We start from the raw sequence: 19,257 nt of genomic DNA, 5'->3' as shown, positions 1-19,257 counted from the left end.
AAAATTGGGACAAAATGAAGCAGAATTCTTAGTGGCTTTTCCCCCCAATGGTAAGGACTTGCATCTCAAATGCACAGACTGTGAAGTATTAAGCAATGTATAGGATTTTCGGATTGCTATGTTGTACACCTGAATCTAATATGTCAACTAATATGTCAACTATATCTAGTATGTCAACTATACTTCAATAATAAAAATACATAATAAATAAATAAAGTGCACAGATTGGTTTCTTTTTAAAGTATCGACAAGCACAGGACCAGAAGAAATGTGATAACCAGACTTGCTCAGTTTCCCTAGGTTGTGGCTATTTAGGGAAGTTCATGGGGCAAATTGGCTTTAAAGCTGGGCAGGATGGTCTTTAACCAGGTCTTTTTACTTTTTTAAAAAAATTTTTATTACTCCAACCCAGTTCATATTTCCCTTCCTGAACAGCATTCCTTTTTTAAAAGAGTTTTATTTATTTATTTGACAGATAGAGATCACAAGTAGGCAGAGAGGCAGGCAGAGAGAGAGGGAAGTAAGCTCCCCGCTGAGCAGAGAGCCTGATGCAGGGCTCTATCCCAGGACCCTGAGATCATGACCTGAGCCGAAGGCAAAGGCTTTAACCCACTGAGCCACCCAGGCGCCCCCTGAACAGCATTCCTATTTTCGCATCTCATTTACCTTCCAACTTGGCCATTTATCAGTTTTCCAAGCACAAGACTGCTATCCACAGCAGGACTAGGAGTTCTGGGCAGAGTGAAATCATACCACTCTCTTACATGCCTTGCATACAGTAACTGTTCAATAAATATTTGTTCTATGAATCCATGAATAAATACACATAGATGGCTGTCAGTCAAACCGGCTTCACCAAATAAAACAGCTCTGGAGGGGACGGAAGGTATACCAGAGAGAGTGCTGCCTTTAGAGCCCCAGAGCCAGTCTTTGCTTCCTCAATCTGTAACTATGAACCAGTAGGATCCCAAAGAAATATAGTACAAGCTACTAACGCAAGCTATCTATGTAGTTTTAAATCTTTTAGTAGCTCTATTTTTTTTTTTTAAGATTTTATTTATTTGACAGAGAGAGATCACAAGCAGGCAGAGAGGCAGGCAGAGAGAGAGGAGGAAGCAGGTTCCCCGCCAAGCAGAGAGCCCGATGCAGGGCTCAATCCCAGGACCCTGAGATCATGACCAGAACTGAAGGCAGTGGCTTAACCCACTGAGCCACCCAGGTGCCCCCACTAGCTCTATTTTTAAAAAGTAAAAACAAAAAAGAAACTATTATTGTACTCTATGTTAACTAGCTGGAATTTAAACAAAAAATTGGAGGAGAGAGTAAAAATAAAAAGGTGAAACTAATTTCTTAAAATATATTATTTATTCATTTGAGAGAGAGAAAGTGCGTAAGGGTGAGCAAGGGGAGAAGTGGAGGGGAAGGGGAGCAGGTGGGCGGGTAGAATCTTGAGCAGACTCCACACAGAGCTGGGAGCCTGATGGGGGGGTTCGATCTCACAACCCTGAGACTGTGACCTGAGTCACAAGCAAGGGTCGGAGGCTTAATGAGTAAGCTACCCAGGCACCCTGAAACTAATTTTAATAACATATTTTATTTAACCCACTGTGCCTAAAATATTATTTCATAGGGGGACCTGTCTGGCTCAGTTGGTAGAGCATGCAACTCTTAATCTTGGGGTTGTGAGTTTAAACCCCATGTTGGGTGTAGAGATTAACTGAAAATAAAAAATCGTGGGGCACATGGGTGGCTCAGTTAGTTAAGCAACTGACTGGATTTGGGGCAGGGTTGTGAGATCAAACCCTGCATCAGGCTCCACACTGGGTGTGTGTGGAGTCTACTTAAGATTCTCTCTCTCCCTTTCCCTTTACCCCTCCCTCAACTGTACTTTCTCACTCTCTCTCTCACTAAAAAAATAAAATAAAAAATTCTTTAAAGGAAAGAAAATAAAATGTCTTAAAAATAAATAGATAAAGGGGCGCCTGGGTGGCTCAGTGGGTTAAAGCCTCTGCCTTCGGCTCAGGTCATGATCCTGGGGTCCTGGGATCGAGCCCCACATCGGACTCTCTGCTCGGCAGGGAGCCTGCTTCCTCCTCTCTCTCTGCCTGCCTCTCTGCCTACTTGTGATCTCTGTCTGTCAAATAAATAAATAAAATCTTTAAAAAAAATAGATGAATAAACATTAAAATATTATTTCATCATGTAGCCCATATAAACTATGAATGAGACATTTTCCATTCTTTCATACCATTTTGAAACTGGTATGTATTTTACACTTCTAGCACATCTCAGTTTGGACCAACCACGTTTCAAGTGCTCACCACAACATACGGCCACCACTGGTTGTCATCCCAGTGGAGAACACAGGTCCAGAGGTAGGTTGGTTATGAACAACCCTCCTTTTCCTTATCTGGAAAATTGGAACAGTATCTCCCTCATAGGGCTTCGGTGAGGATTCACTAGACCAATGAAAGGTGAAAGTGGGGGCTTTTAACACAAAGGCTCATTTCTTGCTTAGGCTACACAACAACTGAGCAAAGCACAGCCTCTTAAAGTTTCCACTACATCCTTTTAACATTTTGCGGGGGCAAAAAAGTCACATGGCCAAACCAAAACTTCAGGGGGAGTGAAGAATTGTAATCCTATAATGTGTCTGAAAGGTAGAATGCAAGAAATATTTGATGAACATCATGAAAGTCTAAACCAGAGAGTATTTCTGAAGTTATTCCAACAATGATTTTTACTAATTCCCCGAAGAACTCACTTCTGTAGTCCATACTACTGCCCGAGATCACCTTTCAAGCACAGGATTTTCTCCCAGCACATGTTTGTGTTTGGGGCTAAGGAGGAAGGAACCACTGCAGATATCTCAAAAGCAGCAAATCCCAAAGGTCTTCATCCTATTGTGCCTTTGCAAATGCTGATCCTGCCTGGAACCGTCCTCACTGGTCAAGAGTCAAGTTAAATACCACTTGCTTTGTTCAGTTTTTTGACAGATCTCTCCCACATGGTAGACACTGTTTAAGGAGTGGGGTATACCACAATGAACAAACAGATCAAATCTCTACCTTTAATGGGTCCTCCTTTCTGATTTCCTCTGAAGAATGAGGTCTTTCCTTCGTGAGCCTCACACTTCCATTACAGTCCATTACAGGATTGCCATTTGTTGAGATGTCCTTGTCTCTCACTTCTGTGGAGAAGGCTCAGTCTGACTCATCTTCAGCACCAGCTCCTTGACAGGTATAGTGTTGGAAGACAAGGTTATTAAAAGGTCAGCCTCTGAAACAAAAATTCACAAGTCAACTCCCAAGTTGGGTACCAAAGCAACTCTCCTAGGGAGAAGGCTGCTGATGAGTATCTTCTGGATCTAGAGACAACGGCCAGGATATATTGTGAAATGGACACTTGAGTGATAGAAATGGGATTGGAAAGTAAGAACTGATGGCCACACACAAATGGGAGAGCCATTGCACCAGACAGCCCCGGTGTCCTCCCCCACCCCACCCCCTCCCGCCTGGTGTTTGTACACCAGGCGGGGTATTAGAGTACAAAACTGGGCGGGGGGGGTGGGGGGCTGGGGGAGGACAGTTTTGCCATCTGTGAAATGGGAATAGTCCCTACTTAATGGGCTGTGGTGATTACATGAGAGAGTCTTTGTAAAGGATAGCACTTGGTGCTTAATAGGAACTCAATGTATTATTATTATTGAAATCATTTTTTCAGTTATTGTTAGTATTACTAAAATAACCATTTCAATAATTACAAATAATGCCTCTTATTGTTTTAGATTATTGCTTCAATTTGTGTTGGTTTCAGCCACCACCTTCTACTGCATGTGTTGAGCACAGTCTGATTTAGACCCTCTGACCTCATTCAGGGCAAGGTACTTAAGCTAGCTGGAACCGGGCTTAGCTGATGGTCTGCAGACTGTGAGAGAGAGATTCTGAGGATATGGACAGTCATCTTCCAAGCCACATGAGGAGACTCTGAAGAAAGGAGCCCCAAACAGGAGGCATTGAAAAAAAAAAAAAAAAGGCATCCTGATGACATTGCCTAAAGTTGGACACAACATGGGACATCTAACTTCCAGGAAACTTTTTTAGACCAATTGGGCACTACTTTGTACTGAGTTTTAATCCACATTACACAGTCACTGCCATCAGCATGCTGTCCACAGCTTAGCCTACCTAAGAGCCTGCCTACCTGTCCATGTCCAGGCTCTCTCTTTACCCCTCAAAGCCCTCCTTGGGGACACAGCAATTAAACTTTCTTTTTTTTTTTTTTTTAAGATTTTACTTTTATTTATGTTTTGTGACACAGAGAGAGAGAGAGAGAGAGAGAGAGAGAGAGTGTGTGTGTGTGTGTGTGTGAGTGTATGAGTTGGGGGAGGGGCAAAGGGAGAAGCAGGCTCTCCACTGAGCAGGGAGCCAGATTCAGGACTGGATCCCAGGACCCAAGCCGAAGGCAGACACCTAACCAACTAAGCCACCCAGGTGTCCCACAATTAAACTTTCTTATGGGGTTTTCCTGTTGCTGTCTTTACCCTTGCAAAGCAACCCCTCAGAGGGTTGGATGATGATGGGACTCCTGAATCACCATACCTTCTGGGGGTGTGGAATGCAGGCCAGGCTCAGGGCCGTTATGAAGCAAGAGGAGCTATGCTTGTGGTGGCCCTGATCCCAGAGATCACAAGGGCCCTGTTAAGTTCCTGAGTTTACTCACATTAAATCTGTTTCCTTGGACACTGTCATTGAATCTGCAACTTTGCCCTGTCCAGTATTCCTGCCTTTGAAGGAGCCTTTTCCTTTCACTTGGTGCACTCATTCTGGGGCCCTTAGTCCCAGCACCTAGCTGCTCACCAGGGGACCCCAGGAGTGGGGATTTACTCCTGTCGGGGTACCCCAGCCACCGGTAATGGTGATTGTCAAGGGAAACATCAGCCTGGATTGGCTGAGTCTATGAGACTGTATCATGTAACTAATTATGCTTTGACTATGGTTGTGGTTACCACCGAATCTGTCTGTCAAACTCACAGAACTAAATACCAGAAATGGTGAATTCTATTATTTGTAAATTAAACCTTGAAAGGGATCAGACTACGCCATACCAAAATATGCCACTCTGGCATAAGAATTATTTTTAGCTAAAGGCAACTGAGTATCAAGAGATGCGGGAAGAGATCTTGTGCCCCCTTATCTGCTTAAAACAGGGCATAAATTTCCCTTTGTGAAGGTGTCTCCCCTCCCCTCCACCAGAAAGAGAGTGACTCTTATCACTGTAGAGGAGGGGCTGGCAAGGAGATGAGTTTGTGTAAACACACCTTTACTAAAAGTAAACTATATCTTCCATTATTTGCCCCATATATTTGCTTGTCATTTCCCCACGATTTGTCATCCCTAGAAGCCCAAACCTCTCTCCTTTCTTAAAAGGGAATATAAATCCTGTATCTAATTGTTTTTTGGAGTTTTTCTGTCTATTTTCTGTCTATTTCTGTATATGTGAGTATTAATTAAAAGTCGACGCCTTGCCCCTATTAATCGGTCTTTTGTTGGTTTAAATCAAAGGGCTCTACTTACTGAACCTAAATGGGTAGAGGAAGTTTTTCCTTCTCGACAAGTTCAATTTAAAAAAATTAAAAAATTAAAAATAAATCCCTCCCTGAGAAATGTCTACGTAATATTAGTAATTGTGGGTAAAGGATAAAAGGTCACAAAAGAGCATGATCTGTTTGATCTTACAGTGGACATCTGTGGTTTGAATTTGCCTAAACCCTCTTTCCCCTCTGGGAGTCTGCCCCTCCCAGAGTCTGGGTGGTCTGGATGTAACTGTCAAGCATAATGCCAGGCCCTGGCCCTGTCTACTCAAAGGAGCAGGTACATGACTCTTGACTGAGCTTAAAATAATAACTCCATGCCCTTGGGAACATACCTAGAGAAGGCATGTGATCAAGCAGAGCCAGGCAGAGCTCACCTCTACACTTACAGACAATGGAAAAGAGAGGTGTCTTCTCTTCTTGGTACCGTCTCCTACCATTTGACTTTTAAATGAAAGCACAAAACCCCAGTTTCTACCACCATTCACGTCACAACACTGAGGGAAGCCAGGCTGAGCTAAGCTAAGAATCACTGTGCCTGCCACAGTTTATGCCCAACCTCAGCCTGGCCCCCTTACCACACTCTGGTCTTACAAAGTTGTACTCGTACCCAGAGCAGATGAGAGTTCTAGGGGCTCCACATCCTCACCCACAGTTGGTATTGTCAGAACCAAAACTGTTGCCAATTCCATAAGCATAAAACAGGATCTTGTGTTTTAAATTTGCATTTCTCTGATTACCATTAGAGTAAGAATCTTCTCATGTTTATCAGTCATATAGGTTTTTCCTCATGTGAATTCTTTTTTTTAAGTTAATAGTCTTTTTATTGGGGAAAAAAAGACTTGAATTTACAATTTAGAATGGATGTAAATTGTAATTTTTTAAACAGCAGTGTTGATGCTTGTGCTGAAGTCCACAGCCACACCCTAATCTGCTGGCCCCAAGTCATGGGTCAGAAGTTTTTATTAAAAACACAGTCAGAAGATGCTCCATTGGTAACATCTACTTTGCTGATCATATTCTGCAAATCAGCTTCTGCTGGGTTCTGACCCAGTGACCTCATGACAGGTCCAAGTTCCTCTGTTGTAATGGGTTATGGCCATCTTTGTCCAATAGGAAGAAAGCTTCTTGACCTCATCTGTTAATGGGTTAGCTCATCAGCCACTGCACTGAGGAGGCTGGGTCCCCAGCTGGGTTCCTTCCATTCCCATCTGTGAATTCTTTATTCATGGCTTTTGTTCATTTGTTGTTGTTGTTGCATTATTTGTCTTTTTCTCATTAATTTCTGAGTTTGTTTTTCGATGTATTCCAGGTACTGATTCTTTGTAAGCGAAATAAATATAGTGAACTGATCTTATCTCATGTGACTCATTTTATTTTTTTACTTTAAAAATATATCTTTTTGTTAAACAGAATTTTAAAGTTTTAATGTAATTAAATGTATCATTTTTTCCCCGTATAGTTTATGATTTTTACATCTTAAGTAAGAAATTCTTCTCTAGGGTGCCTGGGTGGCTCAGTGGGTTAAGCCGCTGCCTTCAGCTCAGGTCATGATCTCAGGGTCCTGGGATCGAGTCCTGCGTCGGGCTCTCTGCTCAGCAGGGAGCCTGCTTCCCTCTCTCTCTCTCTGCCTGCCTCTCCATCTACTTGTGATTTTTCTCTGTCAAATAAATAAATAAAATCTTTAAAAAAAAATTCTTCTCTATTTTGTTCAAAATTTTAAAATTTTGCTTTTTACATTTAGGTTTTTTTAGTTACCCAGAATTCACTTTTTGTATATGCTATGAGGTAGGGCCTATTTTGTTTGATTTTTTAAAATCCCCATGTGGCTAATCAATTGTCTTAGTAGGATTTATTACAGATATTTACTAAAAATCAATATCCTGTTGAAAAAAGCCTTCCTCATACTGATTTGTAATGTCACCTCTATGATTATCAAGGTCCTTAATATGTAGGTTCTTTTTTTTTTAAGGTAGTATGAGTTCATGTTTTTATTTTTATTACTATTTTGTTGTTGTTGTTGTTGTTTTTAATTTAAGTAATCTCTACACCTCGTGTGGGGCTGGAAGTCACAATCCCGAGATCAAAAGTTACATGCTCTTTTGACTGAGACTGCCAGGTGCCCCTGAATTAATGTTTTTAGTTAATCCTAATCAATACAGAATTTGGCATGGAGTGTGACAGGTGACAGATCCTATATATGGAATTGATTGGGGTTGAGTTGAGGGTGGGCTGAGGGCGCCACTGTTCTGGGCTGGGAAGTTAGCCATTCTTGGCACATGGTAGCAGAACTGTTGGTTAAACTGAGGTTTGTTGTATGTTGGGACTGCAGCATTTGTGACATTAGTAGGAAAAACTCAAGCTGTTAGATACATCTTTAGCCTTTGGAAAGGAGCTACAGTAAAGACAGATTTAGCTGAAGGAGGGCCATCTGAAAGAAAAGGGGGAAGAAATCATATAGCCTTCCTTACAGACGTCCTTTCTGTTTCCAGAAGGATATCCAAAATTGTTGTATATATATTTGGTTGTCTGAAGCCTGCCAGAATTTGAAAACCAAATTTTCTCACAAACTAAGGATAGTTATCTGTAAAGGAAGGAAACTAGAGGATTTATCAGAAAATACAAACGGGTTCCAGGAGCCTGATGTGTTCATGCCCCCATCTCCCCCCTTCCAAGCATCTGTTATAAAGACTCACAACTTAGATGAGGATGATTGCACCGCCTTCGAAAAGTCAGTCGGAAGGTGCCTTTGTGGCTCAGTGAGTTTAAGTGTCTGCCTTTGGCAGAGGTCATGGTCACTGGATCTGGGGTTAGAATTGAGCACAGCGTCAATCTCCTTGTGCAGTGGGGAGTCTGCTTCTCCCTCTGCCCTTCCTCCCCTAACATACTCATGCTTTCATGTATGTGCATACGCGTGCACTCTCTCTGAAATAAATAAAATCTTAGAAAAGAAAACTCAGTTGGGATACAGCCTAGGAACACAGAGCAATTTTTGACACCTTCTCACCCAAGATTATTACATTAACTTCTTATTGCTGTTGTACCGATTTGCACTAATTTTTTAGCTTAAAACAACACAAATTTAGGGTGTCTGGGTGGCTCAGTTGGTTAAGCATCTGCCTTCAGCTCCAATCGTGGTCTCAGGGTCCTGGGATGGAGTCCCATGTTGGGTTTCCTGCTCAGTGGGGAGCCGCCTTCTCCCTCTCACTCTCTCTCTCTGTGCTTTCTATTTCTATCTCTCAAATAAATAAATAAATTTTTTTAAAACACACACACACACAAACTTATTATCTTACAGTTCTGGGGGTCAAAAGCCCAAAATGGGTATCACTTGACTAAAATCAAAAGATTGTCAGGGCTACTACATTCCTTTCCAGAAGCCTGAGTACAGAATCCATTTCCTCCTCTTTTCTAGCTTTTAGAGGCTGCCCACATTCCTTGGCTAAAGGTCCCTTTTCCAATCTTCAAAGCCAGTTATGGCCAATCAAATATTTCTCACCACATATCACTGACACTGACTAACACTGACTCTTCTGCCCTCTCCCCTCCACTTTTAATAACCCTTGTGGTTACATTAGGCCCACCTATCCAGGATAATTCCCTATTTTATGGTACCCTGATTAGCCACCTTAACTACCCCTTGTCACGTAACCTAACATAGTCAGAGATTCTGGGGATCAGATGTGGTTGTCTTTGGGAAATCACTATGCGGCTGCCTGAAACAATTATTTTGTAGAATTTCCTTATACACATATGCTGTAAGTGGCTACGTAGCATCATAATTTATTTAAGATTTCCCAGTTGATAAAATCTTTGGACTTTTTTTTCTTTTTCTTTCATAAATGATACTCTAACAAATACCTTCATAAATATGGTTTTATATTTTGGATTTTTTTCATTGTGGTTCATGGAATAAATGGTGCCAACAATTTTATAACTTTAAATGCCTATGCCTGGGGGCGCCTGGGTGGCTCAGTGGGTTAAGCCGCTGCCTTCGGCTCAGGTCATGATCCCAGGGTCCTGGGATCGAGTCCCGCATCGGGCTCTCTGCTCAGCAGGGAGCCTGCTTCCTCCTCTCTCTCTCTGCCTGCCTCTCTGCCTGCTTGTGATCTCTCTCTCTGTCAAATAAATAAATAAAAATATTTTTAAAAATGCCTATGCCTGTATTTTTTTGGCTAAAATAACTGCTAATTTCACATTTCTTTATATTACATGAGAATATTACGTCGGTAAACTTAACGTTGCTACTGGCTTTAGCATTTAACAGTTTTCATTTTTCTTTTTTGACTATATTGAGGCTAAACAATTTTAATACTGTAAGTTTTAGGATGGGAAAGATTGGGGGCTTTCTTACAATCATTACTGGATCCATAGCACCTAGATGGGGCCTAGCATTGCAGTATCTGTGGAATGACTGAATGGAAGAGCTTAATGGAACAGTTAAGAGCTCCGAAATCAGAGAATTCTTGGGGTGCCTGGGTGCCTCCGTGGGTTAAGGCCTGTGCCTTTGGCTTGGGTCATGATCTCAGAGTCCTGGGACTGAGCCCTGCATCAGGCTCTCTGCTCAGTGGGGAGCCTGCTTCCTCCTCTCTCTCTGCCTGCTTCTCTGCCTCCTTGTGATCTCTGTCAAATAAATAAATAAAATATTAAAAAAAAAAAAAACAGACAACTCTGGTTCATGGTTTCAGACACTTTATAGGGATTTATTTATTTATTTATTTTTAAGATTTTATTTATTTATTTAAGAGAGAGAAAAAGACAGAAAGAGAGATCACAAGTAGGCAAAGAGGCAGGCAGAGAGAGGGGAAAGCAGGCTCTCCGCTGAGCAGAGAGCCCGATGTGGGGCTCGATCCCAGGACCCCGAGATCATGACCTGAGCTGAAGGCAGAGCCTTAACCCACTGAGACACCCAGGTGCCCCGTGATTTATTTAATCTTCACAACAGTTCTATAAGGTAGGTACTATTACTGGCACAGGCCCTATTTTTTAAATAATGAAAAATAAGGCACAGAGAGGTTAAGTAACTCTCCCAGGCCACACAGCAATAAATGGCAGACCAGGATTTAAGCCCAGGTTATGAATTCTGGTTCCAGTAGCAGTGTTCTTAACACTGCACAGCTTCTCTGATGTACAACTGTCCACCTCATAGAGTTGTTATGAGGATTAAGTAACATAACAGAAATGAAGCACTTCTTGACCAAAACAGTGCTTGACATATATAATAAAGCATAATAAGTTTTTGCTCTTTTGTTATTTATATTACTACAACTCTTATTATATCTTATGAATTGTTTACATCATTTATCCATTTATATATTAGTGTCAAAAAGATTTTGTTGTCTATCTTTTTTTCTTTTTCCACTGGGCATGGAGCCTAACATGGGGCTTGAATTCATGACCCAGAGATGGAGACCTGAGCCAGCCAGGCCCCCCTTCTGGTGTCTACTTTTATGTGAGTTTATAAAAACAAAAAGTGAATTCTATTTAAGGTTTCCTTATTTTATATGTAGTGTTTGTTCTCATTAAAATCATGCCTGTCCGTTAGGATGGGATGTTACGCACCCGACTCCGGTCTCTGCTGTATATCAACCAGGAGGAAATACGCTCAAACAAACTTCCCCTTGTGCCTGACAGAATTCGAAACAGATCTGAACAGACCAAGGCCACAACTTACGGACCTACCTTCTTCTTTGCACAATGGTATGAATGTACTTAATGCCACCGAACGGCACAACTGAAAATGGTTAAAATGATAAATTTTGCTATGTTTCTTTTACAATAAAACAAACAAAAACATACCTTTTCAAGCTGAAGTGGATTTGGAAAGAGTAGGATTTTAGATTCATAAACATCTCTAGCACAAATTTTCTAAAAAGCTTAAAAAATGTTCATCCCGGTAAGATATCATATGTGTATCCAGGGATGGTATCATTAACGTAGAATCTTTTCTTACTAATGGTTTCGTGGGGTGCCTGGGTGGCTCAGTGGGTTAAAGCCTCTGCCTTCGGCTCAGGTCATGATCTCAAGATCCTGGAATCGAGCCCCACATCGGGCTCTCTGCTCAGCGGGGAGCCTGCTTCCCTTCCTCTGTCTCTCTGCCTGCTTCTCTGCCTACTTGTGATCTCTGTCTGTCAAATAAATAAATAAATAAATAAATAATCTTAAAAAAATAATAATAATGGTTTCTTTTTTCCTAATTTCTTCAAGCATTAAGAAACTAATAGCTTGCCATCCTTCCCCCAACAGACAAAAGGGATATGGGTAAAGGGCAAATTTCTGAAATGTTATTATTTAATATTTAAATATTTAGACTAAAAATAATTACAAGAGTTTGTACCACTGCTCTCATGATTCAGCACTTAAGGATTCCTCATGCATGGGGCACAGCTCAGTCACGGCATTAGACAGACAATATCATAAAGTAGCAGAAATAATTGTCTCATGTGTCATAGCCAATGAATCATTCAATTAAGTAAATCATTACATGACCAATCCCAGTAGGGGTCACTGTCATTCATTGCAAAATCACATAACATTGATTTAGAAGAAAACTTTTAAGATCATGCAATCAGATTATTCACCTGGAATACAAATTCTTTTTTTCCACGTCCTCTGAATCTCATTACTTTGAATAATCTATTTTAAACCTGTGAACAAACGTTTTATCAAAGTTCCACAGATGACTTCAAGGACAAGAGATGGCTGTTAAAAAAGAAAGTGAAGGGGTGCGTGGGTGGCTCAGGCATTAAGCATCTGTCTTTGGCTCAGGTCATGATCCCAGGGTCCTGGGATGGAGCCCTACACTGGGCTCCCTGCTCAGTGGGGAGCCTGCTTCTCCCTCTCCCACTCCCCCTGCTTGTATTCCCTCTCTTGCTGTGTCTCTCTCTGTCAAATAAATAAATAAGATCTTAAAAAAGAGAAAGAGAGAGAAACTGAAGCATATTACAGATTTTAAGTTTATTTGAGCAACCACTGATTTGAATCAGGCAGTGCCAAACTGGAAGCGCTAAGGGGTTCTCCCCCCCGCCGCCCCCGGAACTGGGTTGAGACTTTTATAAAGATAGAAGCAAAGCCAGGAGATCATTTGATCGGCTACGGCTAGGGCTTTATAGTCCAGTTTCTGTTTGCGATTGGTTGTCCTTAGGTTTTTGATTTCTTAACCTTGAGGCATTTTCGGTGTCTGTTTTGTTTGCTTCCGTAGGCTACTAAGGTATCAAAGCCACCCCAGTCTAGTGGCCTCCTTGTTTTAATTAATTTAATGTAGCTGATGATAATCTTTTTAAAAACCAATTGTCAGAAATTATTTCCATAATTAGCAACTATAAAGTAATTGATATCTGCTGGAGAAAGTAGATCATGGGATACATTATCACAGTTCCCCAACCTATCCAAGACTACTCCTCTTTTTTCCCACAGCATACAAATGCTGTATATTAAATCACAGCAATCAAAAAACTATTCCCACTGAAAGGAACTGACTCCCTGTTTGATTTCAGGTCTGGAATAGGAAAAGCAAAAGGTGGGCCTAGATCATGGTCATCTTACTGATCCAGAAAGTAAGAGTGTTTAAAAGTGGATGGGACCAAGTTAATAAGGCATAGGAGCTTACTAAAGATGCTGAGGACACAACAGTCCAGCTGAGGTGATTAATCTGAATTTAATTCTGATACATTGTATAAGACAGTAGGCCGGGACTCTTTGCATATGGTACCTTTCCTTTTTTAAAAACTTATTTATTTGAGGGGTGCCTGAGTGGCTCAGTGGGTTAAAGCCTCTGCCTTTGGCTCAGGTCATGATCCCAGAGTCTTGGGATGGAGCCCCGCATCGGGCTCTCTGCTCAGCAGGGAGCCTGCTTCCTCCTCTGTCTCTTCCTGCCTCTCTGCCTACTTGTGATCTCTGTCTGTCAAATAAATAAATAAATAAAATCTTAAAAAAAAATTTATTTATTTGAGAAAGAAAGAGAGCACAAGCAGGGGGCAGGGGCAAAGGAAGCAGCAGCTTCTCCAGTAAGCAGGGAGCCCAACACAGGTCTCGATCCCAGGACCCTGAGTTGAAGGCAGACACTTAACCAACTAACTGAACCATCCAGGAGCCTCACATATTGTATCTTATAAGTAGGGGGAAAAGGCTGAGATTAAGGGAAACTAAAGCTACATGACAATTAAATGCAGTATATGTTAGATTGGGTCCCGGATTAAAAAGAGAAAAAAAAAACAACTATAGTGCACCTGGGTGGCTCAGTGGGTTAAAGCCGCTGCCTTCGGCTCGTGTCATGGTCTCAGGGTCCTGGGATCGAGTCCCACATCGGGCTCTCTGCTCAGTGGGGAGCCTGCTTCCCTCTCTCTCTCTATCTCTCTGCCTGCCTCTCCATCTACTTGTGATCTCTCTGTCAAATAAATAAATAAAATCTCTAAAAAAAAAAATAATAACTATAAAGGACATTATTGGGACAATTGGGGAAATTGGACTTTTGGCTGTGACTAAGTCACCCAAAAATATGCCTCTGATGGCCAGTGGATTATTTTAGCTAATGACATGGAGGAAAAGCTCTAAAAATAAGGTACAAGTTTTCCTTTTGTAAAAGAAATGGAAATTTCCATTTGTAAAGATACTGCTCTCTCTGATCAAAGGAAGAGGAAGTCTCTTCCACTTATCCCAGGAGAAAGTGCTGACCTTAATCTGTGAAACAAGCCTTACTAAACAACCTTAGTTTACCATACTTTCTAGGTCACCTTCTCAGAACTTGCCTCCCCAGGCCAAAAGTCCAAGCCACCTTTCCTGTGTTTAGCCCAAGTTCGAACAGGAACCGGAGTTCTAACCACCCCTTTGGATTACTCATCGCTGGGTGCTCCCATGTGGACATGTGCAGAATACATGTTAATACACTTCTGTTTGTTTTTCCCCTGTTGATCTGTGTTTGGACAGTCTAATTTATAGGGCCCCACCTGGAGAACATAGGAGGGGTAGAGGAAAACTCTACCTTATGGCCATTATTTTAAGTATTTTAATAGTAAATGATTATTAGATAACATACCAATGTTAAACTTCTTGAATATGATCACAGCATATGTGGGAAATGGTCCTTTATCTTAGAAGTTAGGGATTAAGTAGTTTGAAATAAAGTGCAATGATGTCTGAGAGGTACTTCCAGATGATTCAGAGACAATTATTTAAAGAAGGGGACAGAAAAAGAGAAAGAGAGGAAGTGAAAGTGGCCAAACAGTGGGCATTTGTGAATCAAGAGAATGGGTACCAGGGAGTTCTTTGTGCTATTCCTGCAGCTTTTCTAGGGGACACCTGGCTGGTGATTCGATTCTTGATCTCGGGGTTGTTAGTTTGAGCCCCACACTGAGTGAAGAGATTACTTAAAAGAAAAAAAAAAAGAAATATTCTTCTAAGTTTTCTGTAAGTTTAAAAGTTTTCAAAATAAAAAGTTTGGGGGAAATTGCGTTAAAAGGGTCCTTACCACATCTTTCATTTATTTTTGCTTAGTGTTGTCTTTGTTATATCAAGAGAATGGGTACCAGGGAGTTCTTTGTGCTATTCCTGCAGCTTTTCTAGGGGACACCTGGCTGGTGATTCGATTCTTGATCTCGGGGTTGTTGTTTGTTATAACCTAGTCGTGTAAGAGTCTATATTCAGACTCATAATTACTTTTCAGAACTTCAAATTCTTGCTATTTGGGACCACATGTAACAGACAAGTACAGTTAGATTTCTGTCTGAAGATTATTCTTTTGGTAAAAAAAAAAAAAAAAAAGGGAAAAGGAATCATTCTAAGTTCCACATTCTAGATTTTCTAAGGAAATTATTTACCAATAAAGTGCAAACATTCAGCCCAGGGTGACCATGGCTGGATGGTCAATGGGAAGATGAAACTGGGGTCATAGAATTTTAAAGGCTAGAAGGGATCTTAAGGGTTATGAATACATCATGTTTCTGCCTGAAGTGCCTCACACCTGCCTCAACCAGTGAGGGAGCAGACCTACAGGGAGCTAGCTGCCTTGCCATTAGGATACCACGGGAGCCAGCAGGACAGAGAGGTAACACACCAGAGGATGACCTTTGACGTCCGGGTAGGGAGCTCGATAATTATTAGTCTCTTCTTCTATCCTTCTGGTGGACAGTTCTCAGATGAATTATACATGGCTCCTCACCAACTTTCCAGCAAGATTAAACTCCAGGTCCCCAGAGCAGTGAGCCACTGAAAATGCAATTATCATCCTATTCCCCCTTTCCAGTACCTCCTGCCATTGGAATCACTTCCCCGAAACGAATGGTGTACATATGAGCATACTTTCCAGGCTCTGCTTAAGATACCCATATTCAATAGGACCTTACCTGGTGCTTTGGAGTTCTGATCCTCTCAGTTTCTATCACGAAAATCATCCCACTCAACCTTGACATTGTGCAGTACCCCGCCAGGCGCGGACTCGGCATCCATCTTATCTGCTGAAGTAATGAAAACTCCTTTTTAAGGTCCCTACATTGGGAACATTCCTGGATACCTGTGGTCTGGCTCCCATCCTATTCCTTTTGTCCCTGCTGGTTGCCATCATTTCGTGCCTGTACTGTTATTTTCACCGGCGAGCACTGAAATATACAAATAACCAAAATGAAAAAACTTACCGATGAGCTCAATAGTAGGATGAAGATGACCTGAAGACTGAATTTAAAGCGAGAACAAATGAAATTACCCAACTGAGCGGATACGAAACAGACTTAAAATATACAAACAAAAAACAGAACCTCAGGTAAGTGGGTCTTTGGCACAAGCCGAAACATGCTCTTTTTTTTTTTTTTTTTTTTTTGCATCTTTTGCAATGTTCATAGAGTAGTTTTCCTCCTTGTGTTGTTGTTAATAGGGCAAGTTACACTGATTCATAATCCTACTGTTAAGCCACTTTTGCATATCTTCGTGATGATAGGTTATCCTTTTTTTAACTGTTGAATTCTTCTTGTTAAGATCTATGAAGACTTTTTGCACTTGCATTCATGGAAATATTGAAAGAAAAGACACATAATATAAAAATATTTAACTAACAGTAACCTGTATTATAATAGTAGCAAAGGCAAGGGAACCCATGGTTTAAGAAATGCAGAAGTCAACTATGCATTTTATCTTGAATGGAGCTGGAGAGTTAAGGAGAGCTCCATTTCTCTTCTGGCTTTGTCATTTAGAGAAATGCAGATTTGTTGCAATAGCCTAAAGGTAATCACTAATAGAATTTAAAAATAAATTATGAAACAAAATAACACAAGAAAGATCACCATACCTGTTCTAATTATGAGTATAAATACATTAAACTTCCTACGAAAGGACAAAAATTTTCAGACCAAATCCATCAATTTTCAGACAGCATCCATCCAATCGATGATATTTCTAGGGATGCCCTGTAAAATAGGTCACAGAAAAGAGGAAAGGTAAAATGATTCACACTGTGTCTTTTTTTTCCTAGTTTTCTAGCACTAGGTATACAGATGTTGAATTTTATTGAATGCCTTCTAGCATATACTGCTTTTTAAAGACTTATCAGAGAGATACCTGGCTGGCTCAGTCAGTAGAGCCTGTGACTTGTGACCTCAAGGTTGTGAGTTCAAGCCCCACATTGAGTATGGAGCCTACTTTAAAAAAAAAAAAGAAAAGATCATAATTCTTTGGAATTAAAGGGGTCCCTTTTTTTTTTTTTTTTTAAGATTCTATCCATTTATTCAACAGACAGAGATCACAGGTAGGCAGAGAGGCAGGCAGAGAGAAAGAGACAGGAGGAAGCAGGCTCCCCACGGAGCAGAGAGCCCTACGGGGGGCTCGATCCCAGAACTCTGGGATCATGAGCCGAAGGCAGAGGCTTTAACCCACTGAGCCACCCAGGCGCCCCATAAAGGGGTCCTTTGAAAACAAATAAAAGGCTTATTGAGCTTATTAATATTGCTTAAAGATAAACTGAGGTATATAAAAAATGTTGAGAGTTTATTGGGCAAAAATCAGTTCAAATCAGGCAATACCAACTAAGTGGTTAGGGACATTCCTTAAGGAACTCAGGGAGAGACTTACATAGAGTGTAGAGGCAAGGAAAGGAAATCATTGATCATTAAAGTGCAAAGCCTATTTGGCTGTTTGTGATTGGCTGTCCTTAGGTTTCAATTTGTAACCCTGAGACATTTCCAAGTTGGCTGGTTTTCGTTGGCTTATGAAGGCTGCCAGAGCATCAAGCTAATGAACTCCTTGTTTTGTTTAATAATATTATACTAACAAACTTTCTAGTAGTTGATAATCCTGTAATTTCTGATATAAAGATTTTATTTATTTTTATCTCTGAGAGACAGAGAGAGAACGTGCGCATGGGCACACACACGTGAGGGGGGAGGGCAGAGGGAGAGAGAGAATCTGCAGACTCCCTGCTAAGTGGGAAGTCCTATGATGCTCCCCACCCCCATTTCACGACCCTGGAATCAAGACCTGAGCTGAAACCAAGTGTCAGTTGCTTAACCAACTAAGCCACCCAGGCATCCCTTATAGTTTCTCATAGAAATTAAAAGAAAGGATGGCCAAATAGTTATCAGGCAATCTTAAACAAAAAATAAGTACATAAGGCAAGAATAATGCTAACAATATCATACAGTGTAGAGGTGAAGTAATAAAGCACTGATAGAAAAGACTGTCTTACTTTATATTTTGCTTATTTCTTTACCTTTGAAAAATAGAAACAACACGGACAGGTTGGGAAGCAGAGATAATACAAAATATTATAAAATTAAAAGTTTAATTTTGCATTTGCTCTGGCCGTGAACCTAGTTCAACTCCTGAAAGGATGTCACTATCAAATATGTTAATAAAGGTTAGACCTCATATTCCCTTAAATTGTGAATAAGATTCTGTCAAAATACCTAATAACGAAAAACGAAATGAATATATATATAATACTGATAGATACAGGATATTTTAAAATACTTTTCTCAGTCTTTCCCATATCACAAAAGCAACAAATAAACTAGATTATGGAAGCTGTGGTAATAAAATGAACAAAGTTACCTTAATAGCTGCATATCGAATGTTAAACCTTTCACATGGACAATCTGCTTCTCCAGTCAATGGAATTAGGATCAGGCAACAAAGAAACTACTGATGAAATTTAAGAGCAGAAATTATACAGAGTACACTTTCTGAGCACAATGCTGTAACACAAAAAATTAGTATCGAAATTTTAAATTCTAAACAACCGAAATTGAAACTAGAAATGTACTTACACATGAAGGTTGTTAATACACAGGAAAGATTATCTAGACTCTAGAATCCATTTTCCTCAAGTGTTTTTACGAATATGTATACACACAAATTATGAATCGAACCTTAGTTTTACAATGATATAGGGAAAATATTGATTTTTATCACATGAAGAAGGCAGGTAAATTTTGTTGTTAACCTTAATGAAATTACAACAAGTTAAATGAGCGTGCTATCCATGGAAAAGAGTAGCATTTTCCTAGAATGGATTTTTGTTGTTGTTGTTGCTGATCTTTACCATTGTGACCATTGAAATTAATTAAAGAAAAACAAAAGAAATGTACTTTGTTTATGTGCATATACCAGATAATTTATCTGCTATAGAGAAATAAAAGTGATGTTCAGAAAAACCTGCCAAGATGTGGCTGAATTAAATGATA

General features: G+C 40.5%; 1 long non-coding RNA gene across 2 annotated transcripts; it reads right to left on the bottom strand.

Moving 5' to 3' along the window:
* Positions 1-3,096: 3,096 nt before the first annotated feature.
* On the bottom strand, positions 3,097-16,947 carry LOC132023900 (uncharacterized). 2 transcript variants are annotated; one of them, XR_009406086.1, is made up of 3 exons: positions 16,869-16,947; positions 15,934-16,185; positions 3,097-3,232 (listed from the first exon to the last, which is right to left on the bottom strand). It is a non-coding gene; the product is annotated as an uncharacterized LOC132023900 (long non-coding RNA). The 2 variants fall into 2 exon arrangements; XR_009406087.1 differs by lacking the exon at positions 3,097-3,232 and adding an exon at positions 8,312-8,397.
* Positions 16,948-19,257: the final 2,310 nt, after the last annotated feature.

Source organism: Mustela nigripes, chromosome 8 (assembly GCF_022355385.1).
Source record: "Mustela nigripes isolate SB6536 chromosome 8, MUSNIG.SB6536, whole genome shotgun sequence".
Classification (NCBI taxonomy): Eukaryota; Metazoa; Chordata; class Mammalia; order Carnivora; family Mustelidae; genus Mustela; species Mustela nigripes.
This window is presented reverse-complemented; position numbering and strand designations above follow the sequence as displayed.